The sequence below is a fragment of the Ciconia boyciana genome, chromosome 3 (assembly GCF_034638445.1).
Source record: "Ciconia boyciana chromosome 3, ASM3463844v1, whole genome shotgun sequence".
NCBI lineage: Eukaryota > Metazoa > Chordata > Aves > Ciconiiformes > Ciconiidae > Ciconia > Ciconia boyciana.
Genome location: NC_132936.1, coordinates 126,464,146 through 126,486,063, shown reverse-complemented (window position 1 = coordinate 126,486,063; position 21,918 = coordinate 126,464,146). Strand labels below are relative to the sequence as shown.

At 39.1% G+C, this 21,918-nt stretch overlaps 1 long non-coding RNA gene across 2 annotated transcripts; it reads right to left on the bottom strand.

Annotated features, from left to right (window-relative positions):
* Nucleotides 1–15,536: 15,536 nt before the first annotated feature.
* Nucleotides 15,537–21,896, bottom strand: LOC140649808 (uncharacterized). 2 transcript variants are annotated; one of them, XR_012041767.1, is made up of 5 exons: nucleotides 20,219–21,888; nucleotides 19,747–19,833; nucleotides 17,444–17,614; nucleotides 16,490–16,513; nucleotides 15,537–15,990 (listed from the first exon to the last, which is right to left on the bottom strand). It is a non-coding gene; the product is annotated as an uncharacterized lncRNA (long non-coding RNA). The 2 variants fall into 2 exon arrangements; XR_012041766.1 differs by having other exon boundaries at nucleotides 17,444–19,833; nucleotides 20,219–21,896.
* Between the last annotated feature and the right edge of the window lie 22 nt (nucleotides 21,897–21,918).

The following is a 21,918-nucleotide window of genomic DNA, read 5'->3' as shown; positions in this document are numbered from 1 at the left end:
TCAGCTCAGCAGAGGTTATTAGCTTCCATTTCACATAGAGCCCTGCATCACCTTTGATGTTAGCATGTCTCATTAGAGAGGCATTCCTCACCAGCTGGAGATGGTGTTTAGGATCTTTCCAAGGTCAGTAAATAATGAACTGGATGGAGTACATTTCTGTGTTTGAGATTCAGTTTGTGTATGTGGACTTAGTTATGCCCACAAGAAGAATGAAAAATACACAGCACTAAGAATATAATTGTAGTAGAATCATTTCTGTTCAAATCTGTTCTTCTGAGCTCCCTCCCTCAGGATTATCTATTAATTTTCATGTCTGATTTTACCCCTGGTTATTTGTCAAATCATTTATGTCTGAAAATAGTTTTTCTCTCTATGAAATACTAGTGAAACAATTAAAAGCTTTTAAGAAATCCCTGTTTTGCCTTTGGGAATATCCTTTGACAAGCTTGTAGAGCAAGAACACACAAGTTATTATTTTAAATCATTACATTAAAAAGACTGATATTAAAACATTTGAACTAATTAATAGAAAAAAACAAAGGTCAAGAAAAAATAACTAATGCTGAATAAAAAAATGGTAATTACACTTACTAGATAGCATTCCTGATGAAGCTTCTTGCAAGTGTGGATCATGAGCCACCTAAAACTGGGAACAGCCTACTCATTCACACCTCTTCCAGAGGCCACTATTAACTGTAAGATCCCTTTGTTTGCATTATGTCCAGATGGTTCAGTTCACTGTGATACCAGTTTAATTGTGAATTCAATTTAATTGGAGATGAACACAAAAGTGGAATTCTTAACTATTCCTGTTCATCTCTGGAAAATATGCCATAAAGGTTTGTAAAGGCACCTCAAAATTCCAAAGCACTGATTCAGAGCAGGTTTACTGAATCGCAGTAAACACTAGGGCCGTTTTTAGTAGCACACAATTACTGGCACATTCATATCATCTTCACTTCTATTCCATCTACTGAATGAGCTAATGGTGTATAGCAACAATACCTAGGTTATTTTCTATAGTCTATTAGAAGCAATCTTGAGAAGGAGCTCCAAGGTTCCTATTACATATACAATCATAGTGTGATAGCTACCATTATACTAAATGGAAAAATGATGTTAAGTAGAAGCAATTAAAATAGTGACCACTATCACGTGTTAACAAATCTGAACTTCTTAGCTATTTCCCTTTATTTTCTGATATTTTTACCCTGCCATTTTTTACCCAAATCTACCCCATTTTTTAAATTTTTATTCAAGTATTTTTCTTTGACAGCTAATTTTTCTTCTGCTAAAAACCTATAGTGACACATTTGGTCATTTTGTTTAGGCTTTTTTGAACCACTGTCATATCAACAGCTGTTTCCTGTATATTCCTTTCCAGTGTTTAAATATCTTCCTTGGGTGGATTCTTCTTGTCAGCTTTAGATACCTGTAAAATGCTATCTTTTTTCCTAAAGTGGGCATACAATACTGAAGTTCTTCAGGATTTTTACATACTGCTCTGTAATAAAATTTCTGAGATCATCCAAGTTAAGGGTATAGCATAGTGTGCCAGTGGCTTAAAGGTCAAAGGATGGTTTGGCAAAAGAGCAATTTTTCCCTGTAATTTCAGGCTTATACTGACATGTCAGAGTTTTTTTAATCTATTATGAAGCAATTTCACACACTACTGATTTTTTAATGCTTATATTAGTAAACAATCTGCTGAAATTATTTGCTTTGATTTTTTTTTTAATAACGTGGGTAAGATTAGAATTCCAATTTCTGTGTATATCGGTCTTTATTCCAGCTTGATGATTCTTGTGTGGGCCAGAAAGTTTATTTTTGCTTAAGATTATTACTTTTAAATATTAGTAACAGGTCCAAAAAAATGTATAAAATATTAACTGGAAGTAGGAAAATATTTTAGCCCTTTTCACAGGGTTTTTCAGAAAATGCTATACTAAAAATAATGAATAGTTCAAAATTTATTCCTTACAATTCCTTTCTGCTGCTATGACCGATAGGATATTTTTGATCGTAGTAGTAGTCCACCTTAACAGTCTACCTTAAAAAGATGAGATTATTCAGTTTGTTAAGTCTGTATCTCTGTAAAAGGAAAACACCTTAACAAAGAATGGTTTGTTGCTGACCTGCAGCTGGTTATGGTATTTCATCTGAAAGCCTATTTAAATCCTTAATGGTAACATTTATTCCCTCTCCCTCAGAGGAGTATTTTACAAACAAAATTAATTAACAAATGAGGATAGCCAAATTTGCGCTATAGTTTAGGCTGACAGTCACCCAAAAGGGGTGTTGGCACTAATAATAATCATTATCTCAAAGTATCAAGAGGTCTTCTGACTGATGAGATCTCTGCTGGAGCTGAAGCTGTCATCCTGGGGTGATGCATGTGGAGCACAGCAGAACAGATAGCAGCTGGCAGAAAAGCAGAAGCTGTTGCAGAGGGCATGGGCACTAATAGTGAAAATAGCATACAAGTAACCTCTGACTCAAATTAACAGCATCTGAACCCTTGATACTTTACCCAATTCATCCATAGTTCCATTAAAAAGATGACTGACATGCCTCAGCTTGTGAGGCTTTTTAACGTTTCAGAGCTGATCCTTCTACACTGAGTGGACATACACTCTTGCAAATTATTCAGATTGACTTGACTTCATATCTGTTCTGCTCTGAGCTCAGATCTTGTGCTCTGCCTAGCTCTTTCTTTTACTGCTTCTGGCTTGATGCAGTTAAGTGGAAGCATGTAACAGTGAAGTATTAGAAGTACTGTAGTTTCTTTTATAGCAACATGGACTGTTTAAGAAATTAGTCAGGCATTTAGGAACTGCTAATCCGTCTTGTGAAGAATACAAGGCTTGTTTCTTCGAAGGAATTTCTTACTCAAGGGCCCAAAACGTAGTTCAGTTTTGCCTACTAAACTGTCTTGCAGCAAGACTGATAAAAAAAGTAAAAATAGGGTTTTAATGTAATTCTTTCCTTACTGCCAATTTTTCTTGGGCTGTTTTGTGATGGTACTGTTATGATAGATAATATCATATTTATATGTCTGCTCTTTGAAGAGCTAATAATTATCCCAATGCTTAATAACAATGATAAGAAAGAAAAATCCCACTGTTCAAGAGATAGTAAAAGAAGCTTAATAGCATACAGGTTTAGAAATAAATGGCAGTTCATGGGCTTGGGGAATGGACACCAAGCAGGAAGCTTCCTCTAAATTACCAAATAAATTATTCCCATAAGTATCACATTTTTCACTGTCACTATGGGTCTGCTCAATTTATGTATCCTAGCCTGTAACAGCAGGAAATCCAGTGTCACATATAGTGACAGTTGATTTTCCCCCCTGCTTTTCCACCAAAGAAATAGTAGCTGCAGAAGGAATAAGAAAAACAATGAAATGGGCAAGTCAAGTAAATACCAAATTTCTAAATAATAAGCTTTCATTCCTAGTATGATCCTATTTTAAGTGAAAGTCAAAATTCTGGCTGTAGACATTCTGTAACTAGATTTCCTTTATACCAGAATTATAGAATTGAATATCCTTTACCTTATGTAACACTTATTCTAGTTTATTTTAACTGTGACTCGAAAGTCATTCTAGGAAGTCCTTAAGCTTTTTTGTCAATGTACTACAAAGGAAAATCAAGATGAAACTGCACCTACTCTATACTGTGCTTAAACCAATAGTGCCCCCTTGAGGATATTCTTTTTTATATGCATAGCAGTAGACGGCTTGAGGATGACTGTTCAACTACAAGGTAAACTAAACATAGTACTTTTATCTACAAATAAGGCCCAAGAAGTTGCACACATTTATGATATTTCTACAGATTTTCTATTAGGCTAGTGTGCATGCAAACAAGCCTTGTTGCTTCCAAACCTCTCCGTAATTTTGGCTCCACCTAAAAATCATAGAATCGTTTAGATTCTAAGGAAAAGACCTTTAAGATTTTAGAGTCCAACTGTTAGCCTAGCACTGCCAAGTCCACCACTAAACCACGTCCCTAAGCACCACATCTACTCATCCTTTAAATACCTCCAGGGATGGTGACTCAACCCCTTCCCTGGGCAGCCTGTTCCAATGCTTGACAACCCTTTTGGTGAAGACATTCTTCCTAATGCCCAGTCTAAACCTCCCATGGCACAACTTGAAGCCCATTTCCTCTTGTCCTATGGCTTGTTACCTGGGAGAAGAGACCAACACCACCTCGCTACAACCTCCTTTCAGGTAGTTGTAGAGAGCAGTAAGGTCTCCCCTCAGCCTCCTTTTCTCCAGACTAACAACCCCAGATCCCTCAGCCGCTCCTCATCAGACTTGTGCTCCAGACCCTTCACCAGCTTCGTTGCCCTTCTCTGGACACGCTCCAGCACCTCAATGTCTCTCTTGTAGGGAGGGGCCCAAAACCAAACACAGTATTTGAGGTGCAGCCTCACCAGTGCCAAGCACAGGGGGACAGTCACTTCCCTAGTCCTGCTGGCCACACTATTTCTGATACAAGCCAGGATGCTATTGGCCTTCTTGGCCACCTGGGCACACTGCTGGCTCACATTCAGCCAGCTGTCAACCAGCACCCCCAGGTCCTTTTCTGCCAGGCAGCTTTCCAGCCACTCTTCCCCAAGGCTGTAGCATTGCATGGGGTTGCTGTGACCCAAGTGCAGGACCCGGCACTGAGCCCTGTTGAACCTCATACAACTGGCCTTGGCCCATCGATCCAGCCTGTCCAGATCCCTCTGCACAGCCTTCCTACCCTCAAGCAGATCAACACTCCCGCTCAACTTGGTGTTCTCCGCAAACTTACTGAGGGTGCACTCGATCCCCTCGTCCAGATCATTGATAGAGATATTAAACAGAACTGGCCCCAGTACTGAGCCCTGGGGAACACCACTGGTGACCGGTCACCAACTGGATATAACTCCATTCCCTACAACTCTTTGGGCCTGGCGATCCAGCCAGTTTTTTACCCAGCGAAGTGTATGCCCATCCAAGCCAGTTTCTCCAGGAGAATGCTGTGGGAAATGGTGTCAAAGGCTTTACTAAATCTAGGTAGACAACATCCACAGCCTTTCCCTCATCCACTAAATGGGTCACCTTGTCATAGAAGGAGATCAGGTTAGAAGAAGCAGCAGGACCTGCCTTTCATAAACCCATGCTGACTGGGCCTGATCACCTGTGTAACTAAATTGTTGTATCCAGCTATAGGACAAATTCTGCAATTTTGTATTGAGGATACTTGTAGGACCATTAAAGTAGACAAAGTTCTCAGACTCAACCCCCAGTGATCCTAACATTTTGAGGAAATGACATCACAGATCCTATATGCCTTCTACTTTGGCCTGCTAATGCTGATGAGACACTCCTGTGACTCGGGATACATCTGTCTGCAGCTCAAAGTTCTGTCCAATCTGGAAACTAATAAAACCAGTTAAAATACTAGCAACATAGCTGTAGTAACTCTGGATTCATCTGCTGCATATTTACTGAGAGCCCTTAGTGGCCCTTGCATAGCTTCTACTATTATAGCTAAATTTCTACTAGCATCTGAGCAGACTCATTGTGACGTGCTATCTCAGCATGTCTACACAAGCTGTTATCACATTGCCAAATAACTATCTACAGATACTGTTAGAGGAATACAGGAAACCATCATTGAGAACAATAATTTTTCCCCCACTTTGAACATTTGCCATGGTATGAAATATGAGACCTCGAGATGATAGAAAATACTTTAAAAACATTTTTCAAAACTAAAAAGCACCCTAAAATGCTGGCCTCCCAAAAGCAATGTTCTGTCTAAAAAAGGAAGAAAAAAACATCTGACAAATCTTGAACAAAAATAACGATGCTGGTTTTCAGTAAAGACCAGCATAAAAATGCTTTGCTTCAAAAGATGAGCATGGGAAAAAAATATTGGGGCAGGTAAGAAGGATTTCAGAAATAAAGAGGCAAGATGTATTATGATACACCAGATTATTAGAAGAAAAGGAGAAAGCATGCTAAAACAGAAGTTTCCTGACATTGAAAAAAATACAAGAGGAATAGCTTTTTGTAAAAGCATATGAGAAATTCTGAGAGTGTCACATGTATAGAATTTAGTAAGAGAACTGCTGATTTTAAAATCAAGAGTTGCTGCTGTTACAGGGTGTGCCCACATAGGGGAATGGAACAAATTGATTGTACTGAGCTCAGTTACTACTTATTGAAATGATCTGCATCCATACGACGCAAATCTTAGTTTGCAGCAACTGGCAAGCTATCAGACATATGCTTCTGTTTGAATGTAGTTATTTGATGGCATAGCAAGTCAGTACTGACTTTCATATCAATGCCTCAGAGCTATACATTATTTTGCAGTCCTCCAGGTGCTTTCCCACACAACTTGCCTTCTCACAAAACCACGCAGTTTGCTTATGTGATCTAGTGTTATCATTACAACTCCACCATCCTTTGTACTTACAGGACTCACATTAGATTCAGATATCAAGAGTCTTATGCAAGAGACTGGCTGAGCCCTGAAGGAGAAGCAACATGCTGAAGTAGACCCTGATAACAAATCTTTCAGCCCTTTTGTCTGCCAGCTACCAATTCCTATGCACACCCAAAGATTCAGTCCTGCAATTGAGAGCTTGGCTTGTTGGCATTTGTCTTCTGACTCATTACACCTGCCATCACTGTATGCCATTAGCATTACACTTCATGATACAGACTCGATATGCACTGTAAAAAAAAAAAACATATCAGATACTAACATTTGGGTAGATGTGAGTTTTTCCTCCTGTAATCAGGCACACAGAAGCGGTGACTACAAAGGATTCTGTTTAGAATCAGTCTTGCCCTTTATATCTCAAGTCATCTGCTCCTAACCAACCAAAACATCATTCGGCCTGTCACAAACTATCACCTTATCTTTGTGAGGTCCCTGTCCTGACTTCTTAGTGTCAAACCTACTCACTCATGTATTCAGTGGTGAATGCAGTGAAGGCCTTGCACAAAGAACATCACTATAGTCTTCAGGATTAAATAGTACCTTTTGCTCAAGGATTTACTCGGCCACCATCCCATCCTTTCATGTCGGTTCAGCTTCAGGCTGCCACTCTAGAAGCTGAACTTCTCTTTCCCATCCATTATCCCCTTTGACATCCTGGATTTACAAATGAAAATTCTACCACAGAAAGTGTTCACTGGGTATATAGCAAGGAGCTAAACATTTTGTGAAGGTCAGTTTGAATCACTCCATCATATTATAGATTAGTGTACAGCACAGAATACCACATGAGGCCTTTTGGAGGCATTTCCCAAGTAAAAAGTATTGCATTTCATCTGTACAAAAGCTTTCAAGACATATTTTTCTCATATAAAATTATTCTGGCACAAAAACGCATACAAACAGCAAGGAGCCAGTAATATTAATACCAAACATGCTAAACTGTATTTATTTCACTGAAAACCATGTGTATTTCTGCAGGGAATGTAAAATTAAATTTTAAGTACAGGAAGTGCTCTATTACAGCTCTGGCACTACAATGCAGAGTTGCTTTGTTGTTTGCTCTAAAATAGTAAGCTAAGCCTGTCCAGCCAAATAAAGTGTCAGGAAGGAGTCTTCTGATCTGTAGCACCAAAATGTATCTTGCTGGTCTCTGTCAGCTTTCCCGCACAAGCACTTTTTCTACTTTATCACTCTGAACACATTATCAGTATTAAGACTCCCAGCAGAGTCTCAAATGCAATTTCTAATCTCCCCCCAGTCCTTGTCCTCCATCCAACTCTGCTCACGGCCTAAAGTCCTGCCAGGATTTCTGCAAGAGTGCGAAAGCATGGATTAGCTTCACCCCATGAGCCTCAAAGCCCTGCTTGCCAGCCCACTAGGGTAATAGTCAAAACAGCAGAACACCATAAAACCTTGCGGAGAGTCATCTACTACAGGCAATCATGGCAAGCGTCTTAAGAACAGATACTGAGCTCCGAGGAACCTTGGGTGTGGCAGTATCCCGGTATTAGGAACCAACTAAGAAAGGATCATAAGCACATGTCATTGCCTGCCGCAGCACCCCTGCCCCCAATCCAAAACCAAAGAGGGAAGGAATTCTAAGCCTGGTCTTACAAGATCCTCAAAGCCTCTTCATACTGGGAATGGCAGTTTATCTCAAAGACTGTCCAATCAGCCTTTCTACCTATAGGCTATTGAAAGCAAAAGCTAGCAGCTGACCTCTGATCTCTTCAGCTGAAAAGCAGGGTGGCTTTCAGTCTTCTACCCCTCGAGAAAATAGAACAAGGACTAGAAAAAGGCCACAGCACAAAGCTGTATGCACCAAGAACTTCACACTGTCTGCCTTCCATTGTTAACACTAATTTGAAATCACTAATTTTTGTACCACTCATTTCACTTCATTTCCTCTCCTTATTTTCTACAAAAGCTAACTAGCCTGCTTGTCCACACCTTTGTAAAGAGTGTTTAGAAGTTTTATATGCTTGCCATACTTAGGAAGTTTTAGAAGGTTAAAAAAGCATGAGTAAGACATACAGTGGGTGAAATAAGTCCTATGCAATGACAGCATAGCTCCCAGCTTTGAATTCTACTGTGAGGTAATCCATGATACAGTCGCAAAATAACCCACAAAGTTACACTCAGCATCACTTGATTAATGAACATTCTATAAAAGCACAGTTTCCAAATTGTTGTTTTTTAAATCATAACATTAAAGCACAAGTAAAAATCCTGTATCCTGAATACATAGTCCACAAATTTAAACTACTTAATAACTAACTCATGGTGCTTTCACAAAAATCAACTATGAAAAGTTACACAGAACTTAATGAAAACCATGCTTGCACTGGAATTCTACACTCAGTCTACCCTCCAAGTAGGAGGAACACAAGCAGCCCTGCTTATGCTACTATCATTTAGCCTGTTTATAAATTGTGAAAGGCTCCACTCTTCATCTCCCAACTCTGCTTTATTGTGCCTTCCTGTTCTCACACATACTGGTATGGCAGTTGCATTCAGATATTTGGGGGAAATACTGCTCAGCAGCTCCTAGCCATGTGCAACACAGCCTCTCCCTCTATTCCAAATGGAGCCTCTGGTATAAGCCTGATTAGGTAGCACCACAGGAGACAATAAAAAGCAAATATCAGAGTAAGAGTGAAGGAGCAACTCCACAGCAACACCATTATTCTTCACAGTGCTGTCTATGGTGGCAAATCTTTTCCAGTGATGCTGGAATCAAATAGTTCCCCTCACCTGCCTTTATTGTAGTGGGTAATGTTGGCTCACAAGTAAACCTTGCCAGAGCAGAATAGCAGTGTAGCTTTTTCCTACTTAGAAATTGAGAGGCCTAACATTAAAAGTGGGAAGAAAAGTAGAAATAGGAGTACTAGTTCCATCTACTGTCTTAAGCAACTGGAGAGCCCCTTAAAAACCTTATCAACCAGTGCCCATCAAACCTGCAAGCTTTTGGGAGGCCAGCTGCAACAGTGATGAGAGCTAATGTGGTGGTGTGATGAGTTTGTAATTTGTGAGCTTTGCTCAGATCTCCAGAAAAGTCACCCTGACCCTGTTGTGTCACTCTGAACTTCCACGTGGCTTAATTGCAACCGTGAGCTGCCCCAGCTAGAGCATTAATTGCTAGCATGGAATCTCTTCCACACCTCGAAGACAGGTAACACACACTGGCAAATGGGATAAAGTTATGCTCTCTAGCACATGTTATTTGCTAATCTAATTTGCATAATTCTTCCAATATCTGACTTGCTACAAGTTCTATACATCTGAAAACTATGAAACAGGACAGACTATGTTCTATACAAAATGCTTCCATCTGCATCTCCACTGCAATACTTCTTTCTTGTATACCCAGTCGATTCTTCTGTTTCAGAAGTATAAAGCACAGTTTCTGTGAAGCAGTGTAATGCATTGTCTTTTTTGTTTTTCCTGGCTTTTATAATCAACAATACAGTGCGATTAGCCAAAGTTCTTGGGGGCAACTGAAACATGTGGATAATAAAAATCAGAAATGCAAACTCCACTTAGGTTCTCCCAAACAGCCCCCAGAACCAGCACTTTTGTTTGTGCAGTACTAAATGCCTTCTTAAAAGCCAAGCCCTGCGGTAAGACTAAGCGACTCAAACTCACGGCCCTAACCGTTGCCTGTAAGATTCCTCCTTGCACTATGCAGACTATGAAACTCCAAGGCTGGGCAGCCTTCAGATCTATTCTAGTTTCACTCTCCATATATCCTCAGGTAACACTTCAGTAATCCTAATATTGAATAGCCTTTTTTAATGGAAATTCTAAAAAGAAATTAAAGTGCATATTTCCTAAAGTGTTAAAAACTGAAGGGAAAATGAAACTAGCTGGTATGTAATAGAAGTCTTTCTGCTTAGTTTGCATGACACTTGGCTGAAGATGTTAGAGATTCAAGGAGGGATCTGGGACTTGTATAGAAAGTTTCACAACCTCAAAAACAGACAAGATCTGTCCCAAAAATCCATGTACAACTTCTAAGGCTAGAAATTTTTTTTTAAACTATTGCTATCATCAAGGATGTGTGGCAATCATGTTCCCTCATCTTTTCCTACTCTTATTCTGCAATAAGAAAAATGCCCTAGCACCTGGCAATTTATTCCTGCATTCTTTAGATTACTACATGGGACAGAGTGCAAGTTAAATCAACTTAGATCAATTTATCTTCTCTTAAGGAAATCATGAGCATAAGTTTTCTAGTTAGGCAAAAATCAAAACCAGTGTCATGCTTCTGTCAACTTTGAAGGAATATAAATATTACGATGTTGTCACTAAGGTTAACAGTGCAGACTATGACCAAAGCTAAGGCTGTATTAGTTACTAATTTAGTACAATAAAAATCAGTAGACAGTGCTGAGAATACAATGTATGCAGTTCAAGAGTTTTAGCTAAGAGTCATTTTTCACCAGTTCCCCCGAACCAGCTCACACATAGTTCAAAGCTGGCCCAAGGACCATCCATTGTTCTAGAACCTTTTAGAAAGCGATGAGTATTTAGTGCTCAACTGTGACAAACCTTCTGGCAGACTAAGCCAAATCAACATGCAGTAAGCAGGGAGCCTGGAGATTCACTTCAAAACTACAATAATGCTCCAAACCCAAATACTTACGCAGATTAGACTGTGTAAAAGACATCTTAATGTGCATCATACAAAACTCACAGATGTGGAGTAAGACTATAAAGAAGTGTGTATTTTGCCCATCTGAGGAAAAAACATTTGCACCATCTAAAGAATTCTGGCATAGCCTATCACTGAGCTTGTAGCCCCTATTTACATACTCACTTCCTGCTCTAATCTACTTTAGTTGCAGAGCAGCAATGAACAGCTCACTTCATGGAATACATGAATGATGGCTATTTTCAACACTCAATAAAGCCTGAAAACCCTTGTACAGTATATTTAGCTTGTAAATGTAAAGCCATTCTGAATATTTCATAGGAATAATGCTGTGTTAGTGAGGTACCATATTTGTGAAAGGCTTTCATGATACCTATGGGCAAAGGTTGCAATAAGCTTGTTTAGATTTTTACTTTAGATGCATCTAAAATATAGATAGCAGCAGAAGTGTGGCTACTCCAGAGGAGCCCGGAGCCAACAGCAATAATAACACAAGGAGGGACACAGACCTTACCAACTAGGGTACAGTCCTGCAGCAGCCAAGCAGGACAAAGTTGGTGATAGTAATAGGTGTTGTCACCCAAAAAAAAAAGCTTCAGACAAGGCAGGACAACAAGCAGAACCAGGAAGTCCAGAGAGCACCTCAGGAGCAACAAGAGACTGGACTGAACACAAACCTGCCTACAGCAGAACTCAAGCAACAGGAATCAGGACCTGAGCAAGCTCAAATAGGGCTCCAGGGCTAATGAGCTGGGGGAGTGGAGGGAGCGGAGTGGGTGGGAGCTCAGGTGAGGCTGGAAAGCATGATTACGGTGCACCCAGGGCCCTGGCAATAGGGACAAATCAGCTGAAATCAATTTTATCTACTGTGAAAGATATTTAACTCTAGAAGTTGTTTGACAACTTCTAAATACAAAATTAGAATGTATGCCACATATTTCCATGATGCTGGGTAAATAAAAGATACTAACACATCCTGAGAGAGTAATACATCTAGGAACATCTTAGATTTTGTTATCATAATACTGCATTAGTCAAATGAAGAATTTGGTTTCTGACTTCAAACAAAAATTTCAGTCTGAAAAATATGTTAAAATATGTTTTAATATGTTATCTTCAGACTACTTCAGTTAGGGTTATATATAAGTTTGCAATACTCTAAACTAGATAGTTCGCTAATGTCAAAATTAGTTAATCATCAGAATTTAACAAAGTAAATTGCTGAGTTATATTGAACCATCACACTGTGATATATCCGGGGAGACCTTTGATCTGTGTGCTGATCTTCAGATAAGATTTCCTCCCAAAACTGAGTCAAACAGTCAACTCCGGTGGAGAAATGATGCCATGAATAAATCTTATCAAGAAAATATACAGTTGCTACGTGAACTCAGGATTCTTATTTTAATTTTTGTTAAAACCAGCAAAATAGTTTGAATTCCCTGGGACAGCATCATCCTGCTTCCACTAGAGTCGGGATGGACCTGTGATTTTTCAGAGCCTGAATTCCCAGAGGCAGTAACTCCTACTGTCTCTTTCTCCTGGCACTGACAGCTTTTTCTTTGGCAGAGAAAAGCAGATTATCTCTCAGTCAAATTCTTGCTGAAAGAAACAGCACCTTGTAAGAAAAAAACATCCTATTTTAAACTTAAAATGTTTTAAAAAAATCACAGCTAGTATGTGTGCTCAGGATTTATGTTTAAATTTAAAAGGAAAATGGCAAAACTCCAGTCAGAACTATCTTCAGAGCCCTTGACTGTAATCCATTACACAATAATCAATCCTAATCTAATTATACTGATTACATGAAAGTGCTGGTGAGACTGAAATACAGTATTATCTCATAGAGAAGTTCTACACTATTTACACTACTATTTTACAGCTGCTGTAAGCATGGAGTGAAATACTACTACTAAAAGTCAGAAATTCCTTTAAGACCACTAGACACCTTGCTGCATGCTACAAACTTTTACCGACTATGGTAGTGTGGACCCAGAAGATGCTTCTCCTGCTTGTGTAATACCAATGCTTGGACCAGGCCATGAGGCTTTTTTATTGGCAACAACTACAACACTTTTTGGCATCAGCAACGATGTGCTGACAGCCTTCCTCGTTATGGCAGGACAGTGGCAGACACTTCTGAACTCCAGAATGACAGAGAAACTCTTCCACGTGTAGTCTAATTAAGGGTCATCTCTTAATTTGTAATTAGGAATGAAGAGTCATGAGGGAACATTTCCCAGTCTTGCGAATGCCTGAGATCAGTTACTGGCTGAACAATGAGACAAGTGTAACCCTTGCAAGAGAGAGGTGCTGCTCATGAGAAGAAAAGACTTCAAAACGCCTAGAACTATTACAACAGCAGTCAGCTTCAACTCAATATATTTCTGGAATTTAGATTTAGACTTGGCCATGATTACACACATTTTAAAACTGTTAGAGTGGGATATGGCAATAGCATAAAGCAGTGAAAGCATTAACATTGGAAATTTTGCCTGATTTATAGAACAGCAAAGTGTCACAACCACAGGGTGAACTACTCTTTTTTTCCATTCTTTGCCTCTGGCTGTAATTTCACATGTGCCAGCTTCCACCCCTTTCTCCCTCCACTCTCGTGGCTGCCAGCATCAGTCAGAAGAACCCTTTGACAAGTCAGAGAACCATTTCTTAATTTTCCATTGAAACAACTAGAAGATACCAATTTGTTTAAAATGTGTATCTTCAGTTTAGATTAAACTAAAGTTTTCTCTGCTTTAGGATGGTGTTTCTTATCAGGTTCTTCTCTTCTTATGGGAAATCCTATCTTAGTGGTAACAACCTATTCCAAAGCCGTAGGAAAATGGTTTTCCTCATTTATTCCAGGGACTTTGAACAGCCACATGTATAGTATATATCTATCACACCTGTCTTACATTGTATAAACAAGTATCAGCTGAAAGCAAGGACCGGACCCTGGTAACCTGTGGTCTAAAGATTGCTGCTTTAAAGGTCCTTCAGTTCTTCTGAGCACATAACATAAATAGTTTTACAATGGCAGTCTAGAGCAATCTTTTTAATGGTTATAATTCTTCAATCTTCCAGCACTGGTGCTTGTCAGAAATCTGTACATTTAGGGGTATGTCAGCTTTTGTCACTTGCACAGTTTCCCAAAACAGCAGTTGCCACTTTGCCTTCACAATATTGTCTATAGGGAGGAAGGGGGAATGGAGAGGGGAGAGGTAGCCAGAGAAATGGCTTATTTTGAGCTATCATTCTCTGACTTGCTTTTTATTTGTAGAGTCTCCTATTAAATAATTTAATGTATTCCGATGGTAAAGACTGCAGTAGCCGTAATAACAGAATTCATTACTTATTTCAGAGGATTTCCATTTCTGTCACACACAGGGAACAACTGGGAGAATAACTAACATGCTTATGTTCTGCAGTGGCCAATGAATTTCAGCATTTTGTTCAGGGTTTCTAACCAGCTCATACTCTTATTGATGCCATTTCACACTCCACAGTTAGGGCTTCCCATGCTACCTTTCCTGGTTCAATGAAACTGTCTGCTTCAGGATGAAGGAGAAAGGGCTTTTGCTTTTGCCTTTCTTGTTTTTTTTTAACTTGCTCATGGCTGCAGAACTCGGTGCCAGAAGAGGTTAGAATAACAAAGCTCACAAGCTTCAAATCAAACCATAGAATTCACCTTGCCCTAATTTGTCTTCCCTCAATAACAATCAATTGAAATTGGACAGAAAAATCTAAAGCATTACAAGGCTTTTTAGAATTCAAGATGTGCAGGCACCACAGAAAAATTAATGGTAAAACCACTAGAGCAATTACTAAAATACTACTAAAATACTTAGTCAATGTGTGGAGAAAATTCCTATGAAAAGTATACATGTATATATGTGAATAAATCCCTTTTTTGGTAAATGAAGAACACAATTTGCTTTGGGAAAATATATGAAATCAAATGTATGGATAGACTTTTGGGTGAATGTGTGGGTAAAATGTGCATGGTTTACAGTTTGTGGCATGTATATAAATGAAAAAAACTAAAAGAGGGAAGAAATAAGTAATCTTGTACTTCATAGTATCTCTTATTTCCCCAAATTATAAGGTGAAAGCATTAGATATTGGACACTTTAGATGCTTTTAAGATTAGATAATTTAGGTAAGAAGCATTATCATCATTATATGAAAAGCTTAAAATATGAATGATAACAGCTCTTAAAAATAGAGTTAGGGGGGTTGGAGTCAGCAGGGTCAGGTAGTTTTGTAGTAATAAATCAGTCTGCTCATTTTTAGTAAAAATATTCAGTTGTCATTTCTGACACTTTTATTGGAGAATACAGTTGAAAAATGTGACAGGATAAAAGAGAACAGGGACTGTGTCAAGAATATTTTTGTGTCTCTATTAAATCCTTCTTTTGGACTTCTGCACACATTTAGTAGGGAGTAAGCAAGTAAGTAAGGAGCCAAGTTGCTACTCCAAACCCGATGCTGACGGTGGAAAGTTTTGGTTCCCCCTTCAGCATCCCAACAAGGGGAAGGTGTGGATAAGCGAGCACCAAAGGAGAACTTGTACTTGTAACAGGGCTCTCCTGCTGGCTTGCTCTGCCCCGGGGGCAAAAAGGAAATGTTTGCTGGACAGTGACATTCCTCAGTCTGTTTAGTACCTGTCCTGCACTTGGAAGAGCAGAGCTAGGAATGGCATCTGATGCAGGATGAATTCTAGTGAAACAGCCTTACATTTGTATAAAACATTCAAGTCACAAGAGAAAAGACAAGCTTTATAAAATGAGAGAAAATGACCTAAATAGGAAGATCTTCAGAAGTTCCTGCAGGAGTTCAATATCCCTAAGGGGAAGAAAATTAAGATAACTCATGATTCCTTATTTGACTTTAAGCACTTCTTCAATGTGTTTGCATTCCTTAGAACCAATTTCACTTCTATTTTAGCTTTGGCTAAAGTACAATGAAGTAACTGAAGTATACCATATTGGACAAAAAACCTCATCAATAAGTAATTGCAAATAAAACCAGACTGATTAGTATTTTAACTTTTGACCTTTTATGCAAAAGTCACATTTAACTCTGCCTATTAGACTGAAGAATATTACTGGGGAAAAAATGAGAATGTTCATGTGTTAAATTAGGTGCCAGAGGCACACTGTGTTGCCAATATCAATAAGTTTGTACAAACAGCTTAATTAAACATTTTATGTAAGGACTGCTGAGTACAAAACACTTTCCTAGGTGCATGTTAATTTGTGCACATAAACTCCCTCCCCACTTGCTAGAACATACTCAATTTCTTCCTGGTGAAAAATAAAGAAGAATAAAAATATGAACTTACATTTTTAGTATATTTTTGCATGTGCTGTTGGGGGGAAAAAAAAAAAGAGAATGAAAAATACGTCCAAGGAATTGCCAGGGAATATGTATGTTGACATTCATGTGGGACCTATATATGATAAACAGGATACAGAGCTTTAGCTCTGACCATAATGTTTGTCCCGTGAATCAAAATATGTGAGAAGATAGCATTTGCTGGATGTTTCTTCTGCTGTTTTATGTAAATATAGATTCTTTTGGAAGAGCAGCCCTGCTGCCATAAAGCAGGCTCCCATGGTTTCTTTTTTCTCATAGTAAATATTTTGCAGCTGGGTAGCCAGGAAACAAATCTTGACTGAGTTCCCAGACAAAAGAAATGTGCTACTCTTTAATCGTCCAGCTACTGACTTCAGGCTGCTTTCTCTGGAGGGGTCAGACAGATGAAGAGAAAGTGCATGTACATAAGCACGTCAATCTGAGCAAGCAAGCTTGTAGTCATAAGGCTTAACCTTACAAACTAATGCTCAGGGGAGCTACCCCACTGACATGAGAAGCTCTGCCCATTTTCCCATGACATACGCATATGAATAAACCTTCTGGCCTGCAATTTGCAGAACTGTTCGTGTTTTGCTGGAGTAAAAACAACAGCTTAAAAATTTATGAAACACACAAATTTAGAGGCCTTAACAAGTCATAATTTGAGCTTGAAACCTACTTAAAATTTTTTAAAAGTAACGCATGAGAACATCACAGTACTTTATACATTTTAAATACAGTGTATGATGTACCTTTTTTCCCCACATTGTTAAATACTCAATTACACTGTGTTCCCATAGCCTTTCCATTAAATTGGATAGCCCTGTATTAGTGGGTCTAGTAGGAAAAACTGGATACACGGAAGGTTACAGAATCTCTTTTATTAGACATTTTGAAGAACAAGTTAGATAAAAATATGTCAAGGACAGTCTAAGTATACCTGTGCTACACAGAAGAAGTGGAGTGCATTACAGCTGCTCAGGGTCCGCTCCCGCTCTGCAGGCCCATAGTCTCCGTGAAGACAAAGGCCTTTGCACCACAGCTTTCCAGAAGATAGCTTGAGATCAGGGTTCTCTCTGAGGTCAGGTTTCTAAAACAAGACTGGAATTTCCTTTCAGAGAGATAATTATTCCCTAAAAAAATCCCTCCCAAACTAAAATTTATAAAAACAAATTGGAAAAGTTGTATTAGGTTTACTAAGGTGAAAATATTTATAGTTGTTACAGTTGTAAGACTATTTATTAGGTATTACAAATTGGGTGGATGGAAGAATTAAAGCCTAAACAAAAGAGTAATAATAAGACTGTTTACTATAACTGTAAATCTAGGTATTGCACCTTTTCCAATATCCTCAAAATTGCTCAAACATGAACAAAATTATCCACATTGAAAAGACTAAAAGGAAGAAATTAAAGGTGATGTAAAAACTAGTTTTGCTTTACCAATAGGTAAAAGCTGATTTGCTTCACTTTTTGCCTCTCTTTATTTTTCTAATGCATTAATTTTGACCATCTGCAATAAACTAAAAATTAGGTGCATGGGTATACTTGTAACTTTTTCAAATACCAAAACTAGCACAGATAACACCCAGACTGCCTATCCTCTAAATATCCTTAGGGCCTGAATATGTTCAATAGTGAAAAAAATACTGTGAAACAGTGCCTAATAGAAGAGGGGAGATTGAATTATTTTTTTTTTTTAGCCAAAGATAAATAAATTTAAAAATGCAATAACAGATAAAAAATGGCATTCACCAATAAGAATTCTCAAGATTTTGGAATTTCAGACTTCATTATTGTGCTATAGGTCTAAGTGCTGACAGAAAGACAGACAGCATTAGACATGTGAAGATTCAATCACAACAGTTAACAGAACTGCCTTCCTCTTGATCTTATGTGCGAAAATATTTAAAAGTTGGGCTGTTACTATAATTTTGTATTTTGATGACAGACAGGAGTTCAGCTAGCCCCTTAATGTCGGCTTCAGTTATATTGATGAGATGCAATCCAGTAAAATGTTAATGGATTGGCAAACTATGTTCAGATATAGAGCTATACACAGACTGTAACTGTTCAGTATTTCTGTTCTAAAGACACACACACAAAACGAATCGTTTATAAGCTTAATTTTATGTGATGTATTAGAATAAGAAATAACTTTTAAGAGGCATTAATAAAGTAATAGAAATTATATACTAGCGTATTTTTCCAGATACTTGTGGGAAATGAAAAAATAATCTAGCTACTAGTGAAGAATTATTTCATAAAAGAGAGATGTTGGGCTTTGTGATTTGCTGCATTATGCATATGAGTGGAACCTATTGGAGGTGAAAAGAATTGGGTACTGACATAAAGAATTCAGCGGTATGCAGAGACAGGAAAGGCTTGACAAAATTTGCTTGTCAGTATATATATAAAGCAATGAACCAAGAGTATGTCAAAATGTCCGATACAGTAACTTGTACAGAGGAGACAGAAAATTAACCAATAACAGCTCTTGTGTCAGTCAGACAGGAGAGTATTTCCTGCTCCATCTTTTGTGTTATTAACAACAAAAACGCTACTTCAGGTGTCCCCCCTGACATCTAAGAACAGAACATAATAATAGTGGGCAGTTTCATATGAGGTGACAAAAAGGTTTTGATTATAGTCGACAGAATTCCCTCATTCATTACTGTAGCGATTTTTCTTGTAACGCTGATGAAATGCTTTAGATTTTATACAACAAATAAAAAGTGAAAAATAAGATTACCCATGCCGAAAGAATTAAGCGGATTTTTCTCAGCGTCAGAGCTGTGTGTTAGAGACATCTCAGCTGACCTCAACAGAGACAAGCATATTGCTAGCGGAACCAAGAAAAGTCAGATGTTTTTGGCATGTCCTATAATACTGCTATGTGCACTGAACACCCTGTGTTCTGTACATGCTACCCTTTTTGAAAAGTCACATCTGAATATTAGATGCTCTTTAGTTTCCAAGCATACGTTTCTGTTATGGGTTTTTACCTACTTCATTCAAAGGAGGAGAAACATATAAAACTCCAGGATTTTCTGGTCTGAGCCCTGCCCAGCTCCTTTCTCAGGTTTTCCAGTTTCATTTCACTTTGGGCATTTATTGCCTCTCTCTTGCAAAGTTGTCATCAGTAGGGATTTGCCACCACAGCAGTGGGCGGAAGGAACGGCTGACAAGGACTGCAGGGGTGCTGCGGCAGCGAGGGGATGTGGCCACACGTCCTCCCGCTTACCTGACACTTTTGACATCCACGCGACCAGCGGGAAGGGATCCCTTACTCATGGGCCGTGCGCAATGGGCATGACGCTTGGTGGGGATGCTAAGGGAAGAAGAGATTACTGCGATGCAGAGACTTAAAGTGCAAAGCACTACTCACAAAGCAACTTATTTTCTAAAGCCATTAATTGTGCAACATTACAAGAAGCAAGCTTTAGAGAAAGCAGAACAGGTTTTGGAAAAATAACCAAGATATAAACATTGTTTTTTGCCCATGCAAGCAGAGCTAGCATAACCTGACATAACACAGAGTGACTGCTGGCAGCTACTGAGCAAGCTTAAAATGATGCTACTCCTATATAATAATTTATAGCCGATTGTGTATGCAAGAGGTGACCATACTTTACAATCATGTAAGCCTGAATTAGTAATTAAATTATCTGAACAATCAAATCTGAGATAGCTGTTCTACAGTAAACAAGTAATACCTTCATACTACTAATAGTCTCAGACCACAAAACTAGCTGGAGAAATGGAAGCACTGATGGTGTAAAGGAGTTCAGGTGATCTGCAAAAGGAAAAATGGAAGGCAGTAACTTATTAAAATGATTAAATTAAGCACAGCTGATCAGGTATTTCTCTGCAGTGAAGAGAGCATAGATTAGTTACCTTTGAGATGAAAATAAATTAGTCTACACTCAACACTGAATCTTTATGCAGGTAAAATCTCATTAATAACGTCTACAAGTTTTTCTTAAGCAACAACAATAGAGCCTGACGTAACGAACTGGAATGACCACTGTACCACTTGTTCCTCACTTGCATTAAAAAACCCCTCTAACAAGCATAGAGTTAAAAGAGGATAAATAGATTTAAGAGAGTTTTAGTTGGGTTTTTTTTCCTTTTACTCACCAGTAACACACACAAGTAAAGCAAGCAGCCACCCAACATTAGCAGGGAAATAAATTTAAACACTAGGAAATACTTTTCACTCTTTCAGCAGTGTAACAGGTGAGGACAATGACAGAAATTACATTAATTTTAGTGGAGAAAAGGAATGTGTCCACAAATACCAGCCCTAAGAAAGAATACCCAAGCAATTAAGTTTTAATGTAAATCTTCTTACATAGTGTCTTGTAAATTATTTCCCAATTCTTACACCTTAGGGGGTTTACAAAATTACTAAGTTACAAATTATGCTGAGGTATCCATGTTCTCATAAAGACCTGATGAGCGGTTTAACATTTTAAGTTCAGGTATCTGGAATTAGAGCACCAGGTATGAGAGCTAATGAGGAACATAGGAGTTATTGTTTGTTACGCAATGCCACAGCACTCTGGGCATGCTAAAATATGGGTTAACAAGATTTTTCCACCATCCAGGATCATCCTCCACATCTCTGCTGTTATATAAACCAAACCTTTATTGTACTGTAAAATTGTGATTGACAGAAGGATTATTAAATAATGGGGATCTCTGGAGGGCACAAGGCCATCTTAGGTGAGGTTTCTCAGGGCCTTGTCCCACCACATCCCCATTATCCCCAAAGTCAGGGAAGCCACAGCCTGGCTGGGAACCTGTTCCTGTGCTTGATTACTCTCACCTTGAAATTCGTAAGTAACAAGCACTGTAATTAGTTACTAGTTTCTTAGGTTTTCAGTACTGTTGAGCACACGTGCATCAGGCCATGGGGGACACTGGACAGCTGCTGACAGCCAGGTGACTTCACGTTTGATCCCCCAACAGCATCTTCTGGCGTATGGGGCCTACTCCCCCTTCTACTAATTAAATCAGCAGGGCTAAACGATCACCGCTCTGTTTCAAAGGCACTCACAAGCACCCCCCTCGCATGCCCATCTTCCACCCCAGCGTGCCCTCGGTTTAACGAGGTTACCTTTACGGTTATTTCGCTGGGCAGCGTGAGGTGCCGCATTAAACGATTACCCCACCCCACGCCTCACGTCTACTGTCTCTTCTAATGCCTACCTCCTTCGGGGGGATAACCCGCACCTCCCTTAAAGCCGTGATCTGATTACACAGAATGCCATTAGGGTCAGCCCTTGACCCCTCTCGCTCGCTGCCGCAGCTCCTCACAGCCAGCCCGGCCTCCGCCGCAGCGCCCCTTAATCGCCGCGGGACGCGGCGCGCGTGGGCGGCGCTGGGCCTACGTGAGGCGCGCGCGCGCGCG